This window comes from Syngnathus scovelli, unplaced genomic scaffold (assembly GCF_024217435.2).
Source record: "Syngnathus scovelli strain Florida unplaced genomic scaffold, RoL_Ssco_1.2 HiC_scaffold_24, whole genome shotgun sequence".
In the NCBI taxonomy this organism is placed as follows: Eukaryota; Metazoa; Chordata; class Actinopteri; order Syngnathiformes; family Syngnathidae; genus Syngnathus; species Syngnathus scovelli.
The window spans coordinates 195,969-217,500 of record NW_026061333.1 but is presented as its reverse complement, the minus strand read 5'-3'; the positions used below and the strand labels follow the sequence as shown (position 1 = coordinate 217,500).

The 21,532-nt window shown below is 58.5% G+C and overlaps 4 non-coding genes and 2 pseudogenes across 4 annotated transcripts; all 6 read left to right on the top strand.

The window, feature by feature from the left end:
* Positions 1-14,041: 14,041 nt before the first annotated feature.
* Positions 14,042-14,160, top strand: LOC125992946 (5S ribosomal RNA). Its single transcript, XR_007489881.1, has one exon. It is a non-coding gene; the product is annotated as a 5S ribosomal RNA (ribosomal RNA).
* An 872-nt stretch (positions 14,161-15,032) lies between these two features.
* On the top strand, positions 15,033-15,151 carry LOC125992903 (5S ribosomal RNA; annotated as a pseudogene).
* Positions 15,152-15,994: 843 nt separating this feature from the next.
* Positions 15,995-16,113, top strand: LOC125992815 (5S ribosomal RNA). Its single transcript, XR_007489812.1, has one exon. It is a non-coding gene; the product is annotated as a 5S ribosomal RNA (ribosomal RNA).
* A 3,340-nt stretch (positions 16,114-19,453) lies between these two features.
* On the top strand, positions 19,454-19,572 carry LOC125992944 (5S ribosomal RNA). Its single transcript, XR_007489879.1, has one exon. It is a non-coding gene; the product is annotated as a 5S ribosomal RNA (ribosomal RNA).
* An 875-nt stretch (positions 19,573-20,447) lies between these two features.
* Positions 20,448-20,566, top strand: LOC125992866 (5S ribosomal RNA; annotated as a pseudogene).
* Positions 20,567-21,413: 847 nt separating this feature from the next.
* Positions 21,414-21,532, top strand: LOC125992814 (5S ribosomal RNA). The gene has a single exon (XR_007489811.1). It is a non-coding gene; the product is annotated as a 5S ribosomal RNA (ribosomal RNA).

The window sequence follows — 21,532 nt, the reverse complement described above, 5'->3', positions numbered from 1 at the left end:
CGCTCGGCGGGGGCTATTTTCGGCCACTTGGCTCGTGCGCACGGCCTCCCGGATGTGCCGGGCGGGTGCGCGAGCTCGCCGGCCGCTGGAAGTCGAATGAGGCGCCGCGACCACCTCCGCGGTGCTTATAAACAGCCGATCCGCTCGGCGGGGGCTATTTTCGGCCACTTGGCTCGTGCGCACGGCCTCCCGGATGTGCCGGGCGGGTGCGCGATCTCGCCGGCCGCTGGAAGTCGAATGAGGCGCCGCGACCACCTCCGCGGTGCTTATAAACAGCCGATCCGCTCGGCGGGGGCTATTTTCGGCCACTTGGCTCGTGCGCACGGCCTCCCGGATGTGCCGGGCGGGTGCGCGAGCTCGCCGGCCGCTGGAAGTCGAATGAGGCGCCGCGACCACCTCCGCGGTGCTTATAAACAGCCGATCCGCTCGGCGGGGGCTATTTTCGGCCACTTGGCTCGTGCGCACGGCCTCCCGGATGTGCCGGGCGGGTGCGCGAGCTCGCCGGCCGCTGGAAGTCGAATGAGGCGCCGCGACCACCTCCGCGGTGCTTATAAACAGCCGATCCGCTCTGCGGGGGCTATTTTCGGCCACTTGGCTCGTGCGCACGGCCTCCCGGATGTGCCGGGCGGGTGCGCGAGCTCGCCGGCCGCTGGAAGTCGAATGAGGCGCCGCGACCACCTCCGCGGTGCTTATAAACAGCCGATCCGCTCGGCGGGGGCTATTTTCGGCCACTTGGCTCGTGCGCACGGCCTCCCGGATGTGCCGGGCGGGTGCGCGAGCTCGCCGGCCGCTGGAAGTCGAATGAGGCGCCGCGACCACCTCCGCGGTGCTTATAAACAGCCGATCCGCTCGGCGGGGGCTATTTTCGGCCACTTGGCTTGTGCGCACGGCCTCCCGGATGTGCCGGGCGGGTGCGCGAGCTCGCCGGCCGCTGGAAGTCGAATGAGGCGCCGCGACCACCTCCGCGGTTCTTATAAACAGCCGATCCGCTCGGCGGGGGCTATTTTCGGCCACTTGGCTCGTGCGCACGGCCTCCCGGATGTGCCGGGCGGGTGCGCGGGCTCGCCGGCCGCTGGAAGTCGAATGAGGCGCCGCGACCACCTCCTCGGTGCTTATAAACAGCCGATCCGCTCGGCGGGGGCTATTTTCGGCCACTTGGCTCGTGCGCACGGCCTCCCGGATATGCCGGGCGGGTGCGCGAGCTCGCCGGCCGCTGGAAGTCGAATGAGGCGCCGCGACCACCTCCGCGGTGCTTATAAACAGCCGATCCGCTCGGCGGGGGCTATTTTCGGCCACTTGGCTCGTGCGCACGGCCTCCCGGATGTGCCGGGCGGGTGCGCGAGCTCGCCGGCCGCTGGAAGTCGAATGAGGCGCCGCGACCACCTCCGCGGTGCTTATAAACAGCCGATCCGCTCGGCGGGGGCTATTTTCGGCCACTTGGCTCGTGCGCACGGCCTCCCGGATGTGCCGGGCGGGTGCGCGAGCTCGCCGCCCGCCGGAAGTCGAATGAGGCGCCGCGACCACCTCCGCGGTGCTTATAAACAGCCGATCCGCTCGGCGGGGGCTATTTTCGGCCACTTGGCTCGTGCGCACGGCCTCCAGGATGTGCCGGGCGGGTGCGCGATCTCGCCGGCCGCTGGAAGTCGAATGAGGCGCCGTGACCACCTCCGCGGTGTTTATAAACCGCCGATCCGCTCGGCGGGGGCTATTTTCGGCCACTTGGCTCGTGCGCACGGCCTCCCGGATGTGCCGGGCGGGTGCGCGAGCTCGCCGGCCGCTGGAAGTCGAATGAGGCGCCGCGACCACCTCCGCGGTGCTTATAAACAGCCGATCCGCTCGGCGGGGGCTATTTTCGGCCACTTGGCTCGTGCGCACGGCCTCCCGGATGTGCCGGGCGGGTGCGCGAGCTCGCCGGCCGCTTGAAGTCGAATGAGGCGCCGCGACCACCTCCGCGGTGCTTATAAACAGCCGATCCGCTCGGCGGGGGCTATTTTCGGCCACTTGGCTCGTGCGCACGGCCTCCCGGATGTGCCGGGCGGGTGCGCGAGCTCGCCGGCCGCTGGAAGTCGAATGAGGCGCCGCGACCACCTCCGCGGTGCTTATAAACAGCCGATCCGCTCGGCGGGGGCTATTTTCGGCCACTTGGCTCGTGCGCACGGCCTCCCGGATGTGCCGGGCGGGTGCGCGAGCTCGCCGGCCGCTGGAAGTCGAATGAGGCGCCGCGACCACCTCCGCGGTGCTTATAAACAGCCGATCCGCTCGGCGGGGGCTATTTTCGGCCACTTGGCTCGTGCGCACGGCCTCCCGGATGTGCCGGGCGGGTGCGCGAGCTCGCCGGCCGCTGGAAGTCGAATGAGGCGCCGCGACCACCTCCGCGGTGCTTATAAACAGCCGATCCGCTCGGCGGGGGCTATTTTCGGCCACTTGGCTCGTGCGCACGGCCTCCCGGATGTGCCGGGCGGGTGCGCGAGCTCGCCGGCCGCTGGAAGTCGAATGAGGCGCCGCGACCACCTCCGCGGTGCTTATAAACAGCCGATCCGCTCGGCGGGGGCTATTTTCGGCCACTTGGCTTGTGCGCACGGCCTCCCGGATGTGCCGGGCGGGTGCGCGAGCTCGCCGGCCGCTGGAAGTCGAATGAGGCGCCGCGACCACCTCCGCGGTTCTTATAAACAGCCGATCCGCTCGGCGGGGGCTATTTTCGGCCACTTGGCTCGTGCGCACGGCCTCCCGGATGTGCCGGGCGGGTGCGCGGGCTCGCCGGCCGCTGGAAGTCGAATGAGGCGCCGCGACCACCTCCTCGGTGCTTATAAACAGCCGATCCGCTCGGCGGGGGCTATTTTCGGCCACTTGGCTCGTGCGCACGGCCTCCCGGATATGCCGGGCGGGTGCGCGAGCTCGCCGGCCGCTGGAAGTCGAATGAGGCGCCGCGACCACCTCCGCGGTGCTTATAAACAGCCGATCCGCTCGGCGGGGGCTATTTTCGGCCACTTGGCTCGTGCGCACGGCCTCCCGGATGTGCCGGGCGGGTGCGCGAGCTCGCCGGCCGCTGGAAGTCGAATGAGGCGCCGCGACCACCTCCGCGGTGCTTATAAACAGCCGATCCGCTCGGCGGGGGCTATTTTCGGCCACTTGGCTCGTGCGCACGGCCTCCCGGATGTGCCGGGCGGGTGCGCGAGCTCGCCGACCGCTGTAAGTCGAATGAGGCGCCGCGACCACCTCCGCGGTGCTTATAAACAGCCGATCCGCTCGGCGGGGGCTATTTTCGGCCACTTGGCTCGTGCGCACGGCCTCCCGGATGTGCCGGGCGGGTGCGCGAGCTCGCCGGCCGCTGGAAGTCGAATGAGGCGCCGCGACCACCTCCGCGGTGCTTATAAACAGCCGATCCGCTCGGCGGGGGCTATTTTCGGCCACTTGGCTCGTGTGCACGGCCTCCCGGATGTGCCGGGCGGGTGCGCGAGCTCGCCGCCCGCCGGAAGTCGAATGAGGCGCCGCGACCACCTCCGCGGTGCTTATAAACAGCCGATCCGCTCGGCGGGGGCTATTTTCGGCCACTTGGCTCGTGCGCACGGCCTCCCGGATGTGCCGGGCGGGTGCGCGAGCTCGCCGGCCGCTGGAAGTCGAATGAGGCGCCGCGACCACCTCCGCGGTGCTTATAAACAGCCGATCCGCTCGGCGGGGGCTATTTTCGGCCACTTGGCTCGTGCGCACGGCCTCCCGGATGTGCCGGGCGGGTGCGCGATCTCGCCGGCCGCTGGAAGTCGAATGAGGCGCCGCGACCACCTCCGCGGTGCTTATAAACAGCCGATCCGCTCGGCGGGGGCTATTTTCGGCCACTTGGCTCGTGCGCACGGCCTCCCGGATGTGCCGGGCGGGTGCGCGAGCTCGCCGGCCGCTGGAAGTCGAATGAGGCGCCGCGACCACCTCCGCGGTGCTTATAAACAGCCGATCCGCTCGGCGGGGGCTATTTTCGGCCACTTGGCTCGTGCGCACGGCCTCCCGGATGTGCCGGGCGGGTGCGCGAGCTCGCCGGCCGCTGGAAGTCGAATGAGGCGCCGCGACCACCTCCGCGGTGCTTATAAACAGCCGATCCGCTCGGCGGGGGCTATTTTCGGCCACTTGGCTCGTGCGCACGGCCTCCCGGATGTGCCGGGCGGGTGCGCGAGCTCGCCGGCCGCTGGAAGTCGAATGAGGCGCCGCGACCACCTCCGCGGTGCTTATAAACAGCCGATCCGCTCGGCGGGGGCTATTTTCGGCCACTTGGCTCGTGCGCACGGCCTCCCGGATGTGCCGGGCGGGTGCGCGAGCTCGCCGGCCGCTGGAAGTCGAATGAGGCGCCGCGACCACCTCCGCGGTGCTTATAAACAGCCGATCCGCTCGGCGGGGGCTATTTTCGGCCACTTGGCTTGTGCGCACGGCCTCCCGGATGTGCCGGGCGGGTGCGCGAGCTCGCCGGCCGCTGGAAGTCGAATGAGGCGCCGCGACCACCTCCGCGGTTCTTATAAACAGCCGATCCGCTCGGCGGGGGCTATTTTCGGCCACTTGGCTCGTGCGCACGGCCTCCCGGATGTGCCGGGCGGGTGCGCGGGCTCGCCGGCCGCTGGAAGTCGAATGAGGCGCCGCGACCACCTCCTCGGTGCTTATAAACAGCCGATCCGCTCGGCGGGGGCTATTTTCGGCCACTTGGCTCGTGCGCACGGCCTCCCGGATATGCCGGGCGGGTGCGCGAGCTCGCCGGCCGCTGGAAGTCGAATGAGGCGCCGCGACCACCTCCGCGGTGCTTATAAACAGCCGATCCGCTCGGCGGGGGCTATTTTCGGCCACTTGGCTCGTGCGCACGGCCTCCCGGATGTGCCGGGCGGGTGCGCGAGCTCGCCGGCCGCTGGAAGTCGAATGAGGCGCCGCGACCACCTCCGCGGTGCTTATAAACAGCCGATCCGCTCGGCGGGGGCTATTTTCGGCCACTTGGCTCGTGCGCACGGCCTCCCGGATGTGCCGGGCGGGTGCGCGAGCTCGCCGCCCGCCGGAAGTCGAATGAGGCGCCGCGACCACCTCCGCGGTGCTTATAAACAGCCGATCCGCTCGGCGGGGGCTATTTTCGGCCACTTGGCTCGTGCGCACGGCCTCCAGGATGTGCCGGGCGGGTGCGCGATCTCGCCGGCCGCTGGAAGTCGAATGAGGCGCCGCGACCACCTCCGCGGTGCTTATAAACAGCCGATCCGCTCGGCGGGGGCTATTTTCGGCCACTTGGCTCGTGCGCACGGCCTCCCGGATGTGCCGGGCGGGTGCGCGATCTCGCCGGCCGCTGGAAGTCGAATGAGGCGCCGCGACCACCTCCGCGGTGCTTATAAACAGCCGATCCGCTCGGCGGGGGCTATTTTCGGCCACTTGGCTCGTGCGCACGGCCTCCCGGATGTGCCGGGCGGGTGCGCGAGCTCGCCGGCCGCTGGAAGTCGAATGAGGCGCCGCGACCACCTCCGCGGTGCTTATAAACAGCCGATCCGCTCGGCGGGGGCTATTTTCGGCCACTTGGCTCGTGCGCACGGCCTCCCGGATGTGCCGGGCGGGTGCGCGAGCTCGCCGGCCGCTGGAAGTCGAATGAGGCGCCGCGACCACCTCCGCGGTGCTTATAAACAGCCGATCCGCTCGGCGGGGGCTATTTTCGGCCACTTGGCTCGTGCGCACGGCCTCCCGGATGTGCCGGGCGGGTGCGCGAGCTCGCCGGCCGCTGGAAGTCGAATGAGGCGCCGCGACCACCTCCGCGGTGCTTATAAACAGCCGATCCGCTCGGCGGGGGCTATTTTCGGCCACTTGGCTCGTGCGCACGGCCTCTCGGATGTGCCGGGCGGGTGCGCGAGCTCGCCGGCCGCTGGAAGTCGAATGAGGCGCCGCGACCACCTCCGCGGTGCTTATAAACAGCCGATCCGCTCGGCGGGGGCTATTTTCGGCCACTTGGCTTGTGCGCACGGCCTCCCGGATGTGCCGGGCGGGTGCGCGAGCTCGCCGGCCGCTGGAAGTCGAATGAGGCGCCGCGACCATCTCCGCGGTTCTTATAAACAGCCGATCCGCTCGGCGGGGGCTATTTTCGGCCACTTGGCTCGTGCGCACGGCCTCCCGGATGTGCCGGGCGGGTGCGCGGGCTCGCCGGCCGCTGGAAGTCGAATGAGGCGCCGCGACCACCTCCTCGGTGCTTATAAACAGCCGATCCGCTCGGCGGGGGCTATTTTCGGCCACTTGGCTCGTGCGCACGGCCTCCCGGATATGCCGGGCGGGTGCGCGAGCTCGCCGGCCGCTGGAAGTCGAATGAGGCGCCGCGACCACCTCCGCGGTGCTTATAAACAGCCGATCCGCTCGGCGGGGGCTATTTTCGGCCACTTGGCTCGTGCGCACGGCCTCCCGGATGTGCCGGGCGGGTGCGCGAGCTCGCCGGCCGCTGGAAGTCGAATGAGGCGCCGCGACCACCTCCGCGGTGCTTATAAACAGCCGATCCGCTCGGCGGGGGCTATTTTCGGCCACTTGGCTCGTGCGCACGGCCTCCCGGATGTGCCGGGCGGGTGCGCGAGCTCGCCGGCCGCTGGAAGTCGAATGAGGCGCCGCGACCACCTCCGCGGTGCTTATAAACAGCCGATCCGCTCGGCGGGGGCTATTTTCGGCCACTTGGCTCGTGCGCACGGCCTCCCGGATGTGCCGGGCGGGTGCGCGAGCTCGCCGCCCGCCGGAAGTCGAATGAGGCGCCGCGACCACCTCCGCGGTGCTTATAAACAGCCGATCCGCTCGGCGGGGGCTATTTTCGGCCACTTGGCTCGTGCGCACGGCCTCCCGGATGTGCCGGTCGGGTGCGCGAGCTCGCCGGCCGCTGGAAGTCGAATGAGGCGCCGCGACCACCTCCGCGGTGCTTATAAACAGCCGATCCGCTCGGCGGGGGCTATTTTCGGCCACTTGGCTCGTGCGCACGGCCTCCCGGATGTGCCGGGCGGGTGCGCGAGCTCGCTGGCCGCTGGAAGTCGAATGAGGCGCCGCGACCACCTCCGCGGTGCTTATAAACAGCCGATCCGCTCGGCGGGGGCTATTTTCGGCCACTTGGCTCGTGCGCACGGCCTCCCGGATGTGCCGGGCGGGTGCGCGAGCTCGCCGGCCGCTGGAAGTCGAATGAGGCGCCGCGACCACCTCCGCGGTGCTTATAAACAGCCGATCCGCTCGGCGGGGGCTATTTTCGGCCACTTGGCTCGTGCGCACGGCCTCCCGGATGTGCCGGGCGGGTGCGCGAGCTCGCCGGCCGCTGGAAGTCGAATGAGGCGCCGCGACCACCTCCGCGGTGCTTATAAACAGCCGATCCGCTCGGCGGGGGCTATTTTCGGCCACTTGGCTCGTGCGCACGGCCTCCCGGATGTGCCGGGCGGGTGCGCGAGCTCGCCGGCCGCTGGAAGTCGAATGAGGCGCCGCGACCACCTCCGCGGTGCTTATAAACAGCCGATCCGCTCGGCGGGGGCTATTTTCGGCCACTTGGCTCGTGCGCACGGCCTCCCGGATGTGCCGGGCGGGTGCGCGAGCTCGCCGGCCGCTGGAAGTCGAATGAGGCGCCGCGACCACCTCCGCGGTGCTTATAAACAGCCGATCCGCTCGGCGGGGGCTATTTTCGGCCACTTGGCTTGTGCGCACGGCCTCCCGGATGTGCCGGGCGGGTGCGCGAGCTCGCCGGCCGCTGGAAGTCGAATGAGGCGCCGCGACCACCTCCGCGGTGCTTATAAACAGCCGATCCGCTCGGCGGGGGCTATTTTCGGCCACTTGGCTCGTGCGCACGGCCTCCCGGATGTGCCGGGCGGGTGCGCGAGCTCGCCGGCGGCTGGAAGTCCAATGAGGCGCCGCGATCTCCTCCGCGGTGCTTATAAAGTGCCGATCCGCTCGGCTTGGAGCTATTTCCGGCCTCCCGTTGGTGCCGGGCGGCGTGCGCGAGCTCGCCGGCCGCGATCTCCTCCGCGGTGCTTATAAACAGCAGCATGCGCACGGCCTCCCAGAATTTGAACACATTTCGTCAATAAATTTCGCATATTGAATTTTGAAGTTTAATATAATGCAACAATTGAGCTCGACTTATACAAAGGATATTGTCATGCGGTCGCGTTTATTTTTTCAGTTTTTTGTCTCGTCAATTGTCGTAACTTTACTTCCGGTTTTATTTTGTCATTCCTTCCGTTTCAGTTCGTGTTTCCTTCCTCGGTGTTGGTTGTCTTGTCTTCCCTGATCCCGATTGTGTGCACCCGCGTAATCGATACTAATTGTCATCACCTGTGTCCCCGCCCGTTTGTGTGTATTTAGTCCGTGTCTTCCCCTTGTCTTGTGCCAGTGTGTCTAGCCTCGTCCCGACCACCAGCGATTCCTTGATGTCCGAACTCTCTGAAAGAACTCTCCTTTTTGTCTCGCCGCCGAGCGACGCTTTTGGTTGTGCCTGGGTCTCCAGCGCCTTTTTGTCTCGTTCCAGTGCGACTCCTTTTGTTGGTACCTTTTGCTACACGTTTTCCCTCGAAAGAGGCGTTTTGATTTGTACTTTTAGCCTTTTGACTCGCCACAGTGCGACGCCTTTTGTTTGTACTTTTCGCCCCGTGTTTTCCCTCGCAAGAGGCGCTTTGTTTTGTACTTTTGCTCTGAGTGCTTGCTGGAATAAATCCCAGATAGATACGACTCTGCATCCGAGTCCTTCGCCTTGTCCTCTGCCTGACAGTACACACTGGCCAGACATGGACTCGGCAGAGTCGGAGCACCTGTGCGCCACAGTGCGCTCCCATGCCTCACTGCTCGCCCAGCACCAGAGGGAGGTGGGCGACTTGGGAGAAGAGATCCGAGGACTCGCTAGGAATCAAGAAAATTTCAGAGGAGCGGTCGCCACCCAAGTAGCAAAGCTGGGTCAGCAAATGCAGGAAGTGCTCTCGCTCTTGAACGCGGGACCAGCAGCGACCTCCAGTACACCCGTCGCTTCCCCCGTTCCTTCCCTTGCAAGAGGTCCCATGACTGGCAGTGCCAGACTGGCTCCTCCAGAGCGCTACTCCGGAGAACCCGGCCTTAGCCGGGCTTTTATTACAGAATGCGAGATGAACTTTGAGAGTTCCCCAGCAGAATTCCCCACCGAGCGCTCCAAGGTGGCCTACATGGTATCCTACCTGACGGGAAGGGCCCGCACATGGGCCACCGCGGAATGGGCCAGGGATTCCATCTCCTGTCACTCTCTCCCCGCTTTCATCCAGGCCCTGCGAACGGTGTTCGATCCCATTTCCGCTGACCGAGACAAGGCTCGCCAACTCTGTCAGATAGACCAGGGACAAGACACCGTCGGAGACTACGCCATCCGGTTCCGCACGCTGGCCGCGGCGAGCGGGTGGAATGCGGCGGCACTATATGACATCTTCCTCCGGGGCCTGTCAGGACCCATCCAAGATCAGCTAATTCCCTTAGATCTTCCCACCGACCTCGACGGCCTCATCGCTCTGGCTATCCGCACTGACAACCGGCTGCAAGAGTGGAGAAAGCACCGACGCAGCAACGCTCCCGCCTTCGTTCCAGTAGCCGGCCCTGACGCTCACCACTCCAGGCCGTACGGGGATCGGCAGCGCCAGGAGCCAGAACCGATGCAGTTGGGCAGAGCCAAGTTAACAGAGGAGGAGAAGTTACGGCGGCGCCGAGAGGGAAGATGCTACTACTGCGGCGAGCTCGGACACCTCCTTCTCTCCTGTCCAGTGAGGAGGACCCTGAAGGTAAGCGCCTTCTCGGCGGCTCTGTCCCCGGGGCGAGTGCTTCCCAAGGGCAGGATCACCCAGTCGGGAAGAGAGATAGAACTCGAAGTATTAATAGACTCAGGAGCAGACGAAAGCTTGATAGACTGGGCATTTGCTCGCCGGTGCGGGGTAAAGACTGAGCTACTGAACACTCCCGTGAAAGCTAAGGCACTCAATGGACAGGCACTCTTTGAGATAACTCACATAACCGAACCAGTCTCGTTGTCAATTGGCCTCCACCAGGAGAACATACGTCTACATGTCGTGACCTCACCAATGAACCCTCTCGTTCTCGGGTATCCATGGCTTCAACGCCACAACCCCGCTATAGACTGGGGATCAGGGGAAATAACGGGATGGGGGTCCGACTGTCATGATTCCTGTATCAAGTCTAACCCGCGCCCTGTGCCTTCCGCTCCAGACGCGCCAACCCCAGACTTAACCGGGGTCCCTGCGTGTTACCACCAATGGGCCGAGGTATTCAGCAAGGCCAAGGCTACCTCTCTGCCTCCCCACCGTCCGTATGATTGCGCCATTGACCTGCTGCCGGGATCGACGATACCCAAGGGGAGGCTGTATTCTCTCTCGGGACCTGAGAAGCAAGCCTTGAATGAATATATAGACTCCTCCTTGCAAGCAGGGCTGATTCGACCGTCGTCGTCGCCTGCGGGGGCGGGGTTCTTTTTCGTGGGCAAGAAGGACGGCACCCTACGTCCCTGCATTGATTATAGTCCCCTCAATCAGATCACCATCAAGAATCGGTATCCGCTCCCACTGATGTCGACCGTGTTCGACCAATTACAGCAAGCCCGGGTGTTCACCAAGTTAGATCTGCGCAACGCCTACCATCTGGTGCGCATCCGGGAAGGGGACGAATGGAAGACAGGGTTCAACACGCATCGAGGACATTTTGAATACCGCGTCATGCCATTTGGCCTCACCAATGCTCCCGCTGTGTTTCAGGCCATGATAAACGATGTTTTGAGAGACTGTTTGGACCGGTTTGTGTACGTATATTTGGACGATATTTTGATTTACTCCCCAGATCTGAAGACCCATAGGGTTCACGTCGAGACGGTGTTGCAACGACTCCTGGAACACCAACTATACGTAAAGGCCGAGAAAAGTGAATTTCACAAGAGCACCGTTTCTTTTCTCGGCTTCATCGTAGCCCCGGGCAAAGTAGAGATGGACCCGGCGAAAGTAAGCGCGGTAACGGAATGGCCTACCCCTGACTCACGCAAGAAGGTGCAACAATTCCTGGGCTTTGCCAATTTTTATCGGCGATTCATTAAGGGCTTCAGTGCCACAGCGGCTCCCTTGCACGCGCTCACGTCTCCTAAAGTCCCCTTCCGCTGGTCAGCAGAGGCGGAGGCGGCCTTCCAGGAGCTAAAGAACCGTTTCAGCACCGCTCCCATCCTCACGCTCCCTGATCCGTCGCGGCAGTTTGTGGTGGAGGTGGACGCCTCCAATCAAGGAGTAGGTGCCATCCTTTCGCAGAGGGCCAAGAGCGACAACAAGCTCCATCCGTGCGCGTTCCTGTCTCGACGGCTGACGCCCGCCGAACAGAATTATGACGTGGGGGATCGCGAACTGTTGGCAGTCAAGCTGGCATTAGAAGAATGGAGACATTGGTTAGAGGGAGCACAGCAGCCTTTTTTGGTCTGGACAGACCATAAAAATTTAGAATACATTAAGTCAGCTAAGAGACTGAATTCACGCCAAGCCCGCTGGTCACTTTTTTTCAATCGTTTTAACTTCACTTTGTCCTACAGACCGGGAACCAAGAACACCAGCATGACGCCCTCTCCCGTGTTTTCAACTCGGACCCAGAAATTAAGAAGCCTGAGACTATCCTGCCTTCTCATTGCCTGGTTAGAGCCGTGACCTGGCCTATCGAAGGCCGGGTACAGCAGGCCAATGGTAACGAACCACCCCCTAGTGGTTGCCCTGAGAACCGACTATTTGTCCCTGCTCAATTACGATCCCAAGTCATCCATTGGGCTCACACCTCCAGACTCTCCTGCCATCCGGGCATGCGCCGAACGCTGTTCGTAATCCAGCAGCGATTCTGGTGGCCCTCCATGAGGGCAGACGTCAAGGAATACGTTGCCGCCTGTCCCGTCTGCGCCCGGAATAAGAACGCCCACGGCGCCCGCATGGGGTTGCTGCATCCCCTACCCATTCCTTCGCGCCCGTGGGCGGAGATATCTATGGACTTCGTCACCGGGCTTCCGACCTCGCATGGGCGAACCACCATACTCACAGTGGTGGATAGATTTTCAAAGATGGCTCATTTTATCGCCTTGCCCAAGCTCCCGTCCGCTAAACGAACGGCCACCGTGATGATGGACCACATATTCCGGGTTCATGGGTTCCCGAAAGACATAGTTTCCGATAGAGGGCCCCAATTCGTATCCAGGTTTTGGCGGGAGTTTTGCAAGCTCATAGGGGCAACCGTGAGTCTCACGTCAGGCTATCACCCGGAGGCAAACGGACAGACAGAACGTATTAATCAACAGTTGGAGACAAGTCTCCGCTGCCTGGTCTCCCAGAACCCCTCCTCGTGGAGCAAGAACCTCTCCTGGGTGGAGTATGCCCACAACTCCCTGCCCACCACGGCTACAGGTATGTCCCCCTTCAAGTGTGTGTTTGGCTACCAGCCCCCTGTCTTCCCTGACAGTGAGCCGGAGGTGACGGTGTCTTCGGCCCACGCCTTGGTGCGCCGCTGTCATCGCGTCTGGTCGGCGGCTCGGGCCACGCTGGTCCGACAGGGGGACCGGGTAAAGCGGATGGCTGACCGGAGGAGACGTCCGGCGCCCGTGTACCAGAGAGGTCAACGTGTCTGGCTATCCACCAAGGATCTTCCCCACCGGGGGGACTCCAGGAAACTAGCGCCTCGCTTCGTGGGTCCGTTCCCCATCGCCAAGGTCGTGCACCCGGCCGCGGTGCGTCTACGCTTGCCCAGGTCCCTTGCAGTCCACCCCACCTTTCACGTTGGGAAGGTCAAGCCGGTGGTGGACAGCCCGTTGGTGCCGGATCCGGCGCCCCCTCCGCCTCCGCGGACTGTGGACGGTGGGACGGCCTACACCGTCAAAGAACTATTGGATGTGCGCAGAAGAGGCCGGGGCTGGCAGTACCTGGTGGACTGGGAGGGTTATGGACCGGAGGAGCGGCAATGGGTGCCGCCTAGTTATATTTTGGACCCGGGACTTTTTGAGGACTTCTATGCGGCTCACCCTGGGGCTCCTGGGCCGTCTGGGATCCGGCCCTAGGGGGGGGGGTTCTGTCATGCGGTCGCGTTTATTTTTTCAGTTTTTTGTCTCGTCAATTGTCGTAACTTTACTTCCGGTTTTATTTTGTCATTCCTTCCGTTTCAGTTCGTGTTTCCTTCCTCGGTGTTGGTTGTCTTGTCTTCCCTGATCCCGATTGTGTGCACCCGCGTAATCGATACTAATTGTCATCACCTGTGTCCCCGCCCGTTTGTGTGTATTTAGTCCGTGTCTTCCCCTTGTCTTGTGCCAGTGTGTCTAGCCTCGTCCCGACCACCAGCGATTCCTTGATGTCCGAACTCTCTGAAAGAACTCTCCTTTTTGTCTCGCCGCCGAGCGACGCTTTTGGTTGTGCCTGGGTCTCCAGCGCCTTTTTGTCTCGTTCCAGTGCGACTCCTTTTGTTGGTACCTTTTGCTACACGTTTTCCCTCGAAAGAGGCGTTTTGATTTGTACTTTTAGCCTTTTGACTCGCCACAGTGCGACGCCTTTTGTTTGTACTTTTCGCCCCGTGTTTTCCCTCGCAAGAGGCGCTTTGTTTTGTACTTTTGCTCTGAGTGCTTGCTGGAATAAATCCCAGATAGATACGACTCTGCATCCGAGTCCTTCGCCTTGTCCTCTGCCTGACAGATATATCATCAAATCGTAAATTTCCGTCGAATTTTAGGGGGTCGACTTATACACCGAGTCGACCTGTACACCGGCAAATACGGTAAATACGATTAAATAAAATGATACGACTGGCATAAAAACAAATATAAACCACATAAAAATAAAAGTCACCATTACGTTGAGTTATTGGGAGCACCGAGCTTGTTTCTCAGAAACGAGCCGGTCCCATCCAGGCGTAATCGGAGACAATGAAACCCGAAGTGGTTAAGGTTTGTTTTTTAATGCAGGATGCTTGGTCTCCATGTGCCGAAGCAGTTTTGAAGGCTTCATTGGCTCGCTCTCTAGTTTCAGGGGCGATTGTGTCTATAAAATGCAAAATGTTGGGTCACCACACGGCTTACGGCCATACTACCCTGAGAACGCCCGATCTCGTCCGATCTCGGAAGCTAAGCAGGGTCGGGCCTGGTTAGTACTTGGATGGGAGACCGCCTGGGAATATCAGGTGCTGTAAGCTTTTTCTTTTTCTTATGTGCACTTCAATCGTTTAAGAAGCTATTTTTTACAACACCCATCACGAATGGCATCCGGAAACAGCAAGCCTAATTTAAACTCCGACATTGAAACTATAACACGAGTTTGAAAGCTATATTATGTGGTGACATCCACAGCATTGTAGTTAATTTTTTTACCGCTAGAGAGCAGACTATGTACAGTGAGCATGGCTCCCTGTGAACTCAAAGCAGCAGGCTTGACTTGTAAAAGAACCCAACACAACACTTCCATGAAGTAATTGTACTAAGTTCATTTTGTTTTTCCTTATTTAATCACTTCACTGGTTTCTTTTATATCAAACAAATTGTTTTAGGTTATTCACCTGACATGTTGATCCATCAGCTGATAAAGACGCGTCACCATCACATCTGTGACACTCTGATGAAGGCGGAAGAAACCGCCGAAACATGTCAGGTGAATAACCTAAAACAATTTGTTTGATATAAAAGAAACCAGTGAAGTGACTTCCATGAAGTGTTTTTAAACTTTTCAAGGCATTTATTTTGATTCAGCAAAATGCAGGTCGCAACGGCAAATTCGTGCTACCGCATAAAAAGCTGTCAATAACTTTTCATGATAGCCATGTTTCCAGAAAACACCAAAAGCCTTGGAAGAAAGCCTGTTTCGGCCCTGGTTGTAAAAAAAACAAAAAAAAAACAAAAGGGAAGGGTGACCGTCCGGGAATACCAGGTGCTGAAAGCCTTTTTTTTTTTTTTTTTTCCCACGTCAATTGTGAAAGGAAACTTTTACCACAGCCATCAAGTCCCGCCGCTGCTTGGCATGGTTTCAGGGGCGATTGTGTCTATAAAATGAAAAATTCTGAGCGGTCTCACGGCTTACGGCAATACTACCCTGAGAGCGCCCGCTCTCGTCCGACCTCGGAGGCTAAGCAGGGTCGGGCCTGGTTAGTACTTGGATAGGAGACCGCCTGGGAATACCAGTTACCGTAAGCTTTTTTTTTTTTTTTTTTTTTCTTATGTGCACTTCAATCGTTTAAGCCAAGAACTTTTTACAGCACCCATCACGAATGGCATTCGGAAACTGCAAGCCTAGTTTGAACTCCGACACTGAAACTACAACACGAGTTTAAAACCTACATTGTGTGGCGACAGCCATAGCATTGCAGTTCACGTTTTTACCGCTAGAGGACAGACTATGTACAGTGAATAAAGAGCATGGCTCCCTGTGAACTCAAAGCAGCAGTCTTTACTTGTAAAAGAACCCAGCACAACACATTGCGCTTCCATGTATTGTTTTTACCTTTTTCATGACATTTATTTTGATACAGCCAAATGCAGGTTTTGTGCACTTCACTTTTCCGTTGGGCATTCGCGTAGAACCCTATTCCAGTTACGGCCAGATTCTTTTAGACTAGTGGTCCCCAAACTTTCTTGCGCCACGGACCGGCTACGCGTCAGAAATATTTTTGCGGACCTGCGTTTATATATATAAATAAACAATAAATCTATATAAATAAATACTACATTTATAATACATATATATAAATAGGATTAAATAAAATGATACGACTGGCATAAAAACAAATATAAACCACATAAAAATAAAAGTCACCATTACGTTGAATTATTGGGAGCACCGAGCTTGTTTCTCAGAAACGAGCCGGTCCCATCCAGGCGTAATCGGAGACAATGAAACCCGAAGTGGTTAAGGTTTGTCTTTTAATGCAGGATGCTTGGTCTCCATGTGCCGAAGCAGTTTTGAAGGCTTCATTGGCTTGCTCGCTAGTTTCAGGGGCGATTGTGTCTATAAAATGCAAAATGTTGGGTCACCTCACGGCTTACGGCCATACTACCCTGAGAACGCCTGATCTCGTCTTATCTCGGAAGCTAAGCAGGGTCGGGCCTGGTTAGTACTTGGATGGGAGACTGCCTGGGAATACCAGGTGCTGTAAGCTTTTTCTTTTTCTTATGTGCACTTCAAGCTCTTTTTTTTTTTTTTTTTTTTTTTCTTATGTGCACTTCAATCGTTTAAGCCAAGACCTTTTTACGACACCCATCACGAATGGCATTCGGAAACTGCAAGCCTAGTTTGAACTCCGACACTGAAACTACAACACGAGTTCAAAACCTCTATGTACAGTGAATAAAGAGCATGGCTCCCTGTGAACTCAAAGCAGCAGTCTTTACTTGTAAAAGAACCCAGCACAACACATTGCGCTTCCATGTAGTGTTTTTACCTTTTTCATGACATTTATTTTGATACAGCCAAATGCAGGTTTTGTGCACTTCACTTTTCCGTTGGGCATTCGCGTAGAACCCTATTCCAGTTACGGCCAGATTCTTTTAGACTAGTGGTCCCCAACCTTTCTTGCGCCACGGATCGGCTACGCGTCAGAAATATTTTTGCGGACCTGCCTTTATATATATAAATAAACAATAAATCAATATAAATAAATACTACATTTATAATAAGTATATATACCGTATTTGCCGGTGTATTGGTCGACCTTTTTCGATCCAAAATCGACCGAAAAAAATCGACCTCGACTTATACACCGAGTCATAAAATTTAACTTCGTATTCATCGCTTCAAATGTGATGGTAACCAAGGCCGTTTCTCATGCATCTCATTGTGCGTTGCACTTAGAAAATTTGAACCGGGCGGCGTGCGCGAGTGCGCAGCCCGTTGGAAGTCGAATGAGGCGCCGCGACCACCTCCGCGGTGCTTATAAACCGCCGATCCGCTCGGCGGGGGCTATTTTCGGCCACTTGGCTCGTGCGCACGGCCTCCCGGATGTGCCGGGCGGGTGCGCGAGCTCGCCGGCCGCTGGAAGTCGAATGAGGCGCCGCGACCACCTCCGCGGTGCTTATAAACAGCCGATCCGCTCGGCGGGGGCTATTTTCGGCCACTTGGCTCGTGCGCACGGCCTCCCGGATGTGCCGGGCGGGTGCGCGAGCTCGCCGGCCGCTGGAAGTCGAATGAGGCGCCGCGACCACCTCCGCGGTGCTTATAAACAGCCGATCCGCTCGGCGGGGGCTATTTTCGGCCACTTGGCTCGTGCGCACGGCCTCCCGGATGTGCCGGGCGGGTGCGCGAGCTCGCCGGCCGCTGGAAGTCGAATGAGGCGCCGCGACCACCTCCGCGGTGCTTATAAACAGCCGATCCGCTCGGCGGGGGCTATTTTCGGCCACTTGGCTTGTGCGCACGGCCTCCCGGATGTGCCGGGCGGGTGCGCGAGCTCGCCGGCCGCTGGAAGTCGAATGAGGCGCCGCGACCACCTCCGTGGTGCTTATAAACAGCCGATCCGCTCGGCGGGGGCTATTTTCGGCCACTTGGCTCGTGCGCACGGCCTCCCGGATGTGCCGGGCGGGTGCGCGGGCTCGCCGGCCGCTGGAAGTCGAATGAGGCGCCGCGACCACCTCCTCGGTGCTTATAAACAGCCGATCCGCTCGGCGGGGGCTATTTTCGGCCACTTGGCTCGTGCGCACGGCCTCCCGGATATGCCGGGCGGGTGCGCGAGCTCGCTGGCCGCTGGAAGTCGAATGAGGCGCCGCGACCACCTCCGCGGTGCTTATAAACAGCCGATCCGCTCGGCGGGGGCTATTTTCGGCCACTTGGCTCGTGCGCACGGCCTCCCGGATGTGCCGGGCGGGTGCGCGAGCTCGCCGGCCGCTGGAAGTCGAATGAGGCGCCGCGACCACCTCCGCGGTGCTTATAAACAGCCGATCCGCTCGGCGGGGGCTATTTTCGGCCACTTGGCTCGTGCGCACGGCCTCCCGGATGTGCCGGGCGGGTGCGCGAGCTCGCCGGCCGCTGGAAGTCGAATGAGGCGCCGCGACCACCTCCGCGGTGCTTATAAACAGCCGATCCGCTCGGCGGGGGCTATTTTCGGCAACTTGGCTCGTGCGCACGGCCTCCCGGATGTGCCGGGCGGGTGCGCGAGCTCGCCGGCCGCTGGAAGTCGAATGAGGCGCCGCGACCACCTCCGCGGTGCTTATAAACAGCCGATCCGCTCGGCGGGGGCTATTTTCGGCCACTTGGCTCGTGCGCACGGCCTCCCGGATGTGCCGGGCGGGTGCGCGAGCTCGCCGGCCGCTGGAAGTCGAATGAGGCGCCGCGACCACCTCCGCGGTGCTTATAAACAGCCGATCCGCTCGGCGGGGGCTATTTTCGGCCACTTGGCTCGTGCGCACGGCCTCCCGGATGTGCCGGGCGGGTGCGCGAGCTCGCCGGCCGCTGGAAGTCGAATGAGGCGCCGCGACCACCTCCGCGGTGCTTATAAACAGCCGATCCGCTCGGCGGGGGCTATTTTCGGCCACTTGGCTCGTGCGCACGGCCTCCCGGATGTGCCGGGCGGGTGCGCGAGCTCGCCGGCCGCTGGAAGTCGAATGAGGCGCCCGACCACCTCCGCGGTGCTTATAAACAGCCGATCCGCTCGGCGGGGGCTATTTTCGGCCACTTGGCTCGTGCGCACGGCCTCCCGGATGTGCCGGGCGGGTGCGCGAGCTCGCCGGCCGCTGGAAGTCGAATGAGGCGCCGCGACCACCTCCGCGGTGCTTATAAACAGCCGATCCGCTCGGCGGGGGCTATTTTCGGCCACTTGGCTCGTGCGCACGGCCTCCCGGATGTGCCGGGCGGGTGCGCGAGCTCGCCGGCGGCTGGAAGTCCAATGAGGCGCCGCGATCTCCTCCGCGGTGCTTATAAAGTGCCGATCCGCTCGGCTTGGAGCTATTTCCGGCCTCCCGTTGGTGCCGGGCGGCGTGCGCGAGCTCGCCGGCCGCGATCTCCTCCGCGGTGCTTATAAACAGCAGCATGCGCACGGCCTCCCAGAATTTGAACACATTTCGTCAATAAATTTCGCATATTGAATTTTGAAGTTTAATATAATGCAACAATTGAGCTCGACTTATACAAAGGATATATCATCAAATCGTAAATTTCCGTCGAATTTTAGGGGGTCGACTTATACACCGAGTCGACCTGTACACCGGCAAATACGGTAAATACGATTAAATAAAATGATACGACTGGCATAAAAACAAATATAAACCACATAAAAATAAAAGTCACCATTAGGTTGAGTTATTGGGAGCACCGAGCTTGTTTCTCAGAAACGAGCCGGTCCCATCCAGGCGTAATCGGAGACAATGAAACCCGAAGTGGTTAAGGTTTGTTTTTTAATGCAGGATGCTTGGTCTCCATGTGCCGAAGCAGTTTTGAAGGCTTCATTGGCTCGCTCTCTAGTTTCAGGGGCGATTGTGTCTATAAAATGCAAAATGTTGGGTCACCGCACGGCTTACGGCCATACTACCCTGAGAACGCCCGATCTCGTCCGATCTCGGAAGCTAAGCAGGGTCGGGCCTGGTTAGTACTTGGATGGGAGACCGCCTGGGAATATCAGGTGCTGTAAGCTTTTTCTTTTTCTTATGTGCACTTCAATCGTTTAAGAAGCTATTTTTTACAACACCCATCACGAATGGCATCCGGAAACAGCAAGCCTAATTTAAACTCCGACATTGAAACTATAACACGAGTTTGAAAGCTATATTATGTGGTGACATCCACAGCATTGTAGTTATTTTTTTTACCGCTAGAGAGCAGACTATGTACAGTGAGCATGGCTCCCTGTGAACTCAAAGCAGCAGGCTTGACTTGTAAAAGAACCCAACACAACACTTCCATGAAGTAATTGTACTAAGTTCATTTTGTTTTTCCTTATTTAATCACTTCACTGGTTTCTTTTATATCAAACAAATTGTTTTAGGTTATTCACCTGACATGTTGATCCATCAGCTGATAAAGACGCGTCACCATCACATCTGTGACACTCTGATGAAGGCGGAAGAAACCGCCGAAACATGTCAGGTGAATAACCTAAAACAATTTGTTTGATATAAAAGAAACCAGTGAAGTGACTTCCATGAAGTGTTTTTAAACTTTTCAAGGCATTTATTTTGATTCAGCAAAATGCAGGTCGCAACGGCAAATTCGTGCTACCGCATAAAAAGCTGTCAATAACTTTTCATGATAGCCATGTTTCCAGAAAACACCAAAAGCCTTGGAAGAAAGCCTGTTTCGGCCCTGGTTGTAAAAAAAACAAAAAAAAAAAACAAAAGGGAAGGGTGACCGTCCGGGAATACCAGGTGCTGAAAGCCTTTTTTTTTTTTTTTTTTTCCCACGTCAATTGTGAAAGGAAACTTTTACCACAGCCATCAAGTCCCGCCGCTGCTTGGCATGGTTTCAGGGGCGATTGTGTCTATAAAATGAAAAATTCTGAGCGGTCTCACGGCTTACGGCAATACTACCCTGAGAGCGCCCGCTCTCGTCCGACCTCGGAGGCTAAGCAGGGTCGGGCCTGGTTAGTACTTGGATGGGAGACCGCCTGGGAATACCAGTTACCGTAAGCTTTTTTTTTTTTTTTTTTTTTTTTTCTTATGTGCACTTCAATCGTTTAAGCCAAGAACTTTTTACAGCACCCATCACGAATGGCATTCGGAAACTGCAAGCCTAGTTTGAACTCCGACACTGAAACTACAACACGAGTTTAAAACCTACATTGTGTGGCGACAGCCATAGCATTGCAGTTCACGTTTTTACCGCTAGAGGACAGACTATGTACAGTGAATAAAGAGCATGGCTCCCTGTGAACTCAAAGCAGCAGTCTTTACTTGTAAAAGAACCCAGCACAACACATTGCGCTTCCATGTAGTGTTTTTACCTTTTTCATGACATTTATTTTGATACAGCCAAATGCAGGTTTTGTGCACTTCACTTTTCCGTTGGGCATTCGCGTAGAACCCTATTCCAGTTACGGCCAGATTCTTTTAGACTAGTGGTCCCCAAACTTTCTTGCGCCACGGACCGGCTACGCGTCAGAAATATTTTTGCGGACCTGCCTTTATATATATAAATAAACAATAAATCTATATAAATAAATACTACATTTATAATAAATATATATAAATAGGATTAAATAAAATGATACGACTGGCATAAAAACAAATATAAACCACATAAAAATAAAAGTCACCATTACGTTGAATTATTGGGAGCACCGAGCTTGTTTCTCAGAAACGAGCCGGTCCCATCCAGGCGTAATCGGAGACAATGAAACCCGAAGTGGTTAAGGTTTGTCTTTTAATGCAGGATGCTTGGTCTCCATGTGCCGAAGCAGTTTTGAAGGCTTCATTGGCTTGCTCGCTAGTTTCAGGGGCGATTGTGTCTATAAAATGCAAAATGTTGGGTCACCTCACGGCTTACGGCCATACTACCCTGAGAACGCCTGATCTCGTCTTATCTCGGAAGCTAAGCAGGGTCGGGCCTGGTTAGTACTTGGATGGGAGACTGCCTGGGAATACCAGGTGCTGTAAGCT